Source organism: Myotis davidii, unplaced genomic scaffold (assembly GCF_000327345.1).
Source record: "Myotis davidii unplaced genomic scaffold, ASM32734v1 scaffold666, whole genome shotgun sequence".
In the NCBI taxonomy this organism is placed as follows: Eukaryota; Metazoa; Chordata; class Mammalia; order Chiroptera; family Vespertilionidae; genus Myotis; species Myotis davidii.
Genome location: NW_006296629.1, coordinates 115230 through 120981, shown reverse-complemented (window position 1 = coordinate 120981; position 5752 = coordinate 115230). Strand labels below are relative to the sequence as shown.

General features: G+C 40.0%; 1 long non-coding RNA gene across 4 annotated transcripts in view; it reads left to right on the top strand.

Annotated features, from left to right (window-relative positions):
- Positions 1–5752, top strand: part of LOC107184448 — a 34966-nt gene that overhangs the window by 23132 nt on the left and 6082 nt on the right. For all 4 annotated transcript variants that reach the window (XR_001515299.1, XR_001515298.1, XR_001515300.1 and 1 more), the window contains one exon: positions 2912–2918. This is a non-coding gene — a long non-coding RNA (uncharacterized LOC107184448). The remainder of the gene's footprint in view (positions 1–2911; positions 2919–5752) is intronic.

Genomic DNA, 5752 nt, shown 5'->3' with positions numbered 1-5752 from the left:
CCGCTCCTTTTTTTTCTTTAATTCTGGGCCAGCTTTAGCTCTGAGGCTCCAGCTCTTAGGCCTCCACTGCTGAAAGTAGGTAATTGAAACAATGTATAACTCCAGCTCTGAGATACCAGCTCGCTGAAAGCTGGTTTCTGGGTTTTTTTGTAAGCTTCTATATTTGTTACAATGTTTCTTAAACTGCAGGCTCAGAGGCCTGCAAGGGAGGCGGGGAAAGTTGGAGTCCTCCGTTACTGAAGCAAGCAAGCCTCATGTTAGTTTCAAGTTGCCTGGCTGCCGGCCGCCATCTTGGGTGGAAGTTAATTTGCATATCTTGCTGATTAGCCAATGGGAAGGGTAGTGGTCGTACGCCAATTACCTTGTTTTTCTTTTATTAGATAAGGATTTGCATTTATAAGGGTAATCTCCATTTGTAAGTGTGCCCGGAAGAGGAGAATGACAGTCTCTAGAAACACTTGGGAACAGAGAAGGGAAGAGGTGTTAACTTAAATCTGCATAACGACCATATCATTGTTTATTGTGCTTTGTCTGAAAGCCTCCCATAACTGGCTGCCCTCCCCACAACATCTTTTTATTTTCTGGTCTTGAGATGGAGATGGTGCTTAAGGTGATAACTTGGGTGATTTTCAGAAGTTACTTGGTTTTCCTGGGTCTCTCCTATGTATATAGAAAGTATACATGTTATTAAACTTTTGTTTGCTTTTCTACTGTTAATCTGTCTTTTACTACAGGGATCTCAGCCAAGAACCTGGAAGGGTAGAGGGGAAACTGTTTTTCCTCCCCCACACTCATGTTCCCTGAAATTGATCTCCTGGTGTGATGGTTACTTTTTCAGCTGAAGTGGGTGGGAGGAAAAGCTTCTTCTTTCAGAATTACATCTTGCTATTTGGCCATAATCCAATACTACCCTCATCTTATAAGTAAGACCTGACTTTCATCCATATAAAATTGTTGAGTGTTTATGTTAGATTTAATTATCAAATTGCTTCCATATCTTATTCCTCTCAGAAGTTTTTCTTAGCTCTGGTCTGCTGGTGGCACTCTAGGGTTCGGGTAATGCAGATATAATTTTACTGTGCCCTTAATTATTTCCAAAATTACTTATGTTTTTATTGTGCAGTGACTTCATCATTCTACTGTTTTGTCTGTAGATATTCAAGTCTATCACTATTGTCTTGATAATGTGGTACCCAGAATTGGGGGGGGGGGGTAATATTCCAGTCATTCTAAACAGATACCAATGGGATTTTACTTTTTTATCTGAATATTATATTATTGTTGTTGTTCAAACGCCACTGCATCTTCATAATTCTGCTTGAATTAGACAAAGATACTCTTACTTCATTTTTATAGGTGAGGGCTTGTGCTCTAATTTGATTTTTTTTGTGTGTGTGCACATCTGATTTTATTTTTAATTTCATCAGCTAAGGCAAATATCTTCACATCCTAGCACGTCTTCTTCTCAATCTGATGCTTACTGCCAGCAAGGCCATCCAAAGCACAGCCTAGTGAGGTTGATCTGATGATCTCTGCTTAAAGCAGTGGCTCTCAGCCGGTGGGTCGAGATCCCTTTGGGGGTTGAGCGACCCTTTCACAGGGGTCGCCTGAGACCATCGGAAAACACATATATAATAACATATTGTTTTTGTGATTAATCACTATGCTTTAATTATGTTCAATTTGTAACAATGAAAATACATCCTGCATATCAGACATTTACATTACGATTCATAACAGTAGCAAAATTACAGTTATGAAGTAGCAACGAAAATAATTTTATGGTTGGGGGTCACCACAACATGAGGAACTGTATTAAAGGGTCGCGGCATTAGGAAGGTTGAGAACCACTGGCTTCAAGAATGGCTCCATTGCTTTTACATGAAGGCTCTAATGTACTCCAAAGTCTGATAGCCTTATTGTATAATCAGTTTCTTTGTAAAGTAAACTACTTCTCTATTTTATAGGCCCCATTTTTCACTCAGTAAAGGATTAATAAAATCCATAGAGAGTGATATATCATATTGAAACTGGACAACCAATAGTTCCAGGTTGCTTGTCACTACTTGAGCCAATTGAGCAGAGACAAGGTTGAATCGTATATGAGCGTTTATTCCAAGAATGCCAGCAGTATGGGAGAGCAGCAGGTCACCCACAAAAATCTGCTCTACCCCTCCCCATAAGCCAGCTGTTTATATTAGGTAGAAGGACAAAGATTATATGGGAAAGTAGAAATTACAGGGAAGTAGATAAGGTTTAATGGTTACAGGTTACAGGCAATGAGGGCTTGGGTGGGCACCTCTGCGACAAAATTGTTTCAGCAACAAGATTGTTAATCTTTCCACGATGTTAGGCAGTTATCAGAAAAGGAGAATGGACTGACTGCATTCTGAGGTTAATTCCTGTGTTCTGGGGCATACAACTCTCAGCCAGGTTAGAATGTGCTTTCTCTAATCCTAACAGAACAATCGCAGTTAACAGAGCATGATTACTATTTCTTATAATTGTAGCTAGTCCTCACTATTCTATTTCTTCCCCTAACAATATATTTGGTAGGAAAGCAACATATTCATGGAACTTTTGATCCATCTCTAAGTGGAAAGAAAAGGTTAGTTTTCCTTCAAGAGTCTGGATCTTTGGTCCTGTGTCTGGTCTCCAGAGGGTGATGTTGCACAAAAGAGAGATCCCTGAAGATTAGCACCTTCCCCTCAGCTCCTCCTTCCTGCAGCTGCCTATTGAAGCATCTTCCCTGAGTTCTTTAAGACAGAGACAAGTGAGAAGAATCAGAGATTTAGAAAGCATGCAAGATAATCTAGCAGTTTTTTTGTGTCCCTGAACCAGGGATCTAATCTTACTCACACCTCCTATTTCTGAGAGCTGAATCCCACAGCTGCTTTCCTGCATGCTGAAGGGAGATCGTCCAGAAAGAAGCCACGGCATTTCCACTGCTCAGACATGCTCCTGCTGCTCGTCCCAGTCCTGGGGATGCTTTTCACCCTGAGTGAGTAGTAGTCGATTATGGTCTCTGGTTACACAGAAGTAACTGCTTTCTTGTTTGAATTTTAGCAGAAGTACTTTTCCTAGTCAAGTCTGTCTGCTTTCACTGATACAACATTGATTTTGCAGGAGATGCCAGGGCCCAGTCAGTGGACCAGCCTGACAGTCACATCAGTCTTTCTGAAGGAGCCTCGCTGGAGCTGAGGTGCAAGTATTCTTACACGGGAACTGTTTATCTCTACTGGTATGTCCAAGACCCCAGCCAAGGCCTCCAGCTTCTACTCAAGTACCTTTCAGGGGACACCTTGGTGAAAGGCATTAAGAATTTTGAGGCTGAACTTAGGAAGAATGAGTCGACCTTCAACCTGAGGAAGCACTTTGCTCATTGGAGTGACTCAGCTGAGTACTTCTGTGCTGTGAGTGCCACAGTGCTGGGAACTGCATGAGGAGCTGAACACAAACTCTGTGAGTCACTAAGGAAGAGAACTGCATTGGAAAGATTTTGGATTCTGACATAGTAGAATCCCTGGTGTTCTTACTACATATTGTATAGCTGCTGAGGGACTTGCTGAGCCAGCGTGAGGCAGACAGACTTTAATGATTGGATACGAGAGTTGGGACATGGTACAGGAGAGATTTACTTTTCATTCAGCATTTTATCTTCTAATAATTCAAAGTAAAAGTGAAGTCCTTTGGATGACTTACTTTCTTCTCACATACTTACTACCTTCCCAACTTGGTAATTTTAAGATAGTTTTCTTCGAATCTTTCTTCTTGGCTCCATCCCATGCCGGTTATTTTCCTTCATTTTTAAGTGCCCCATTTAGGAAGGAGGGAGTGATTAGGATGGTGAATCGCTTAGAATACTGCATGCTTATGCAGATTTTATGAGACTGACGCGCAACCTACTGCGCTAAAGAGGCACCTACTTGCTTATGCAGATTTTAGTAACTTATTAGAAGTATTGCAGAAGGAAGAGTGAATAACTTCAAAATTTTTAGTATTTCTCCAAGGACTATAAAAAGAGAGGAGATGCTAAATCTACATGTCAAATTCTATTTGTTTTGAAGTAGAGCTCATTTTATTTTTCCCCAATTATAACAATAGATTCCTATTTTTTGATATCTGAAATTCTGTAAATTCATATCAGAAATCTTCGAAATTTGTGGGATAGTAGCTTTTGTCAATTTCTCACAAATGCCATCATTGTTTCTTTTGTATTCTCTTTTCATATAACTTCACTGTTAGAATATCAGAAGTTGTTTCTCATCTGTTTGGCATTGCAATTACGAGGTATAAAGTCTAGCAAAGTCTGGCCTTTGAAAATATACTGATTAAGAATTTCAGTGGGTCCTAACTGGGTTGGCTCAGTGGATAGAGCATCGGCATGCAGACCAAAGGGTCCCTGGTTTGATTCCGGTCAAAGGCATGTACCTTGGATGCAGGCTCCACCCCGGCCAGGCTTTGGTCGGGGCTTGTGCAGGAGACAACCAATCAATGTGTTTTTCTCACTTCAATGTTTCTCTCTTTGTCTTTCCTTCTCTTCCACTCCCCCCAAAGAACAATGAAAAAATATCTTTGGGTGAGGATTAACAACAATAACAACAAATAATAATAATAAAATTAAAAAAAGAACATTAAAAGAAAAGAATTTCAGGGGGAAGTAAAAGGTTGAAGGCATGTGATGATCCCTTGGCAAGAATGAAAAAACTCTATGACACGATTTGTATTCTTTTTTTTTTTTTTTAAATATATTTTCTTGATTTTTTACAGAGAGGAAGGGAGAGGTATAGGGACTTAGAAACATCGAAGAGAGAGAAACATTGATCAGCTGCCTCCTGCACACCTCCCATCGGGGATGTGCCTGCAACCAAGGTACATGCCCTTGACCGGAATTGAACTTGGGACCTTCCAGTCCGCAGGCCGACGCTCTATCCACTGAGCCAAACCGGTTAGGGCATGATTTGTATTCTTAAGTATGGTACCTAAAGTCTTGGAAGTTAATGACTTCAAAGGAGAGTAAAGGAAAGTGGACGGAGGTTGGGCTTTTCAGTTGTATACTTCCTGATGTTGTGATGGCTAAGAGATCACAGAAATTTAAGATTATAGAAATTTAAAATATAGAGAATAATAATAGTAGATTGTGGTTAGTAATTTACCTCAGTGAAAGAGGACATCAGTAGGAATCAGCATTATTTTTCAAGTCATATTATTAAGTATTTGAAAGCTTTTTGAAAATGAAGGTAAGTGACATAAACTTATTCCTAACAATTTTTGCTTATTTAATCTGTTTGTTTTGAGAGGCTGATTATCTTTATGACACTTATGGTCACCAACTGAATTCCATAACCCAAAATGACCACAAGTGGGTACTTTCTCAGTATGTATTAGAAGAAGAAATGCCAATTTCATTCTTTTAACAATTATTTTACTTTTTTAAACTAGATAATTTTTATTTTTTAATTAGCATTGACATACATTATTGTATTAGTTTCAGGTGTACACTGCAGTGATTACACATTTCTTAACTTACTAAGTGATCATCCTCATAAATCTCACACCAATCAAACATCACACCTAGTTATTAGAATGGGGGGTCCCTCAGACCAGCCTGCACCCTCTCGCAGTCCAGGAGCCCTTGGAGAATGTCTGATTGGAGTGGGCCTAAGCCGGCAGTCAGACATCCTTAGCACTGCCACAGAGGTGGGAGAGGCTCCCACTACCATCATTGTACTCACCAGCCATGAACCAGCTT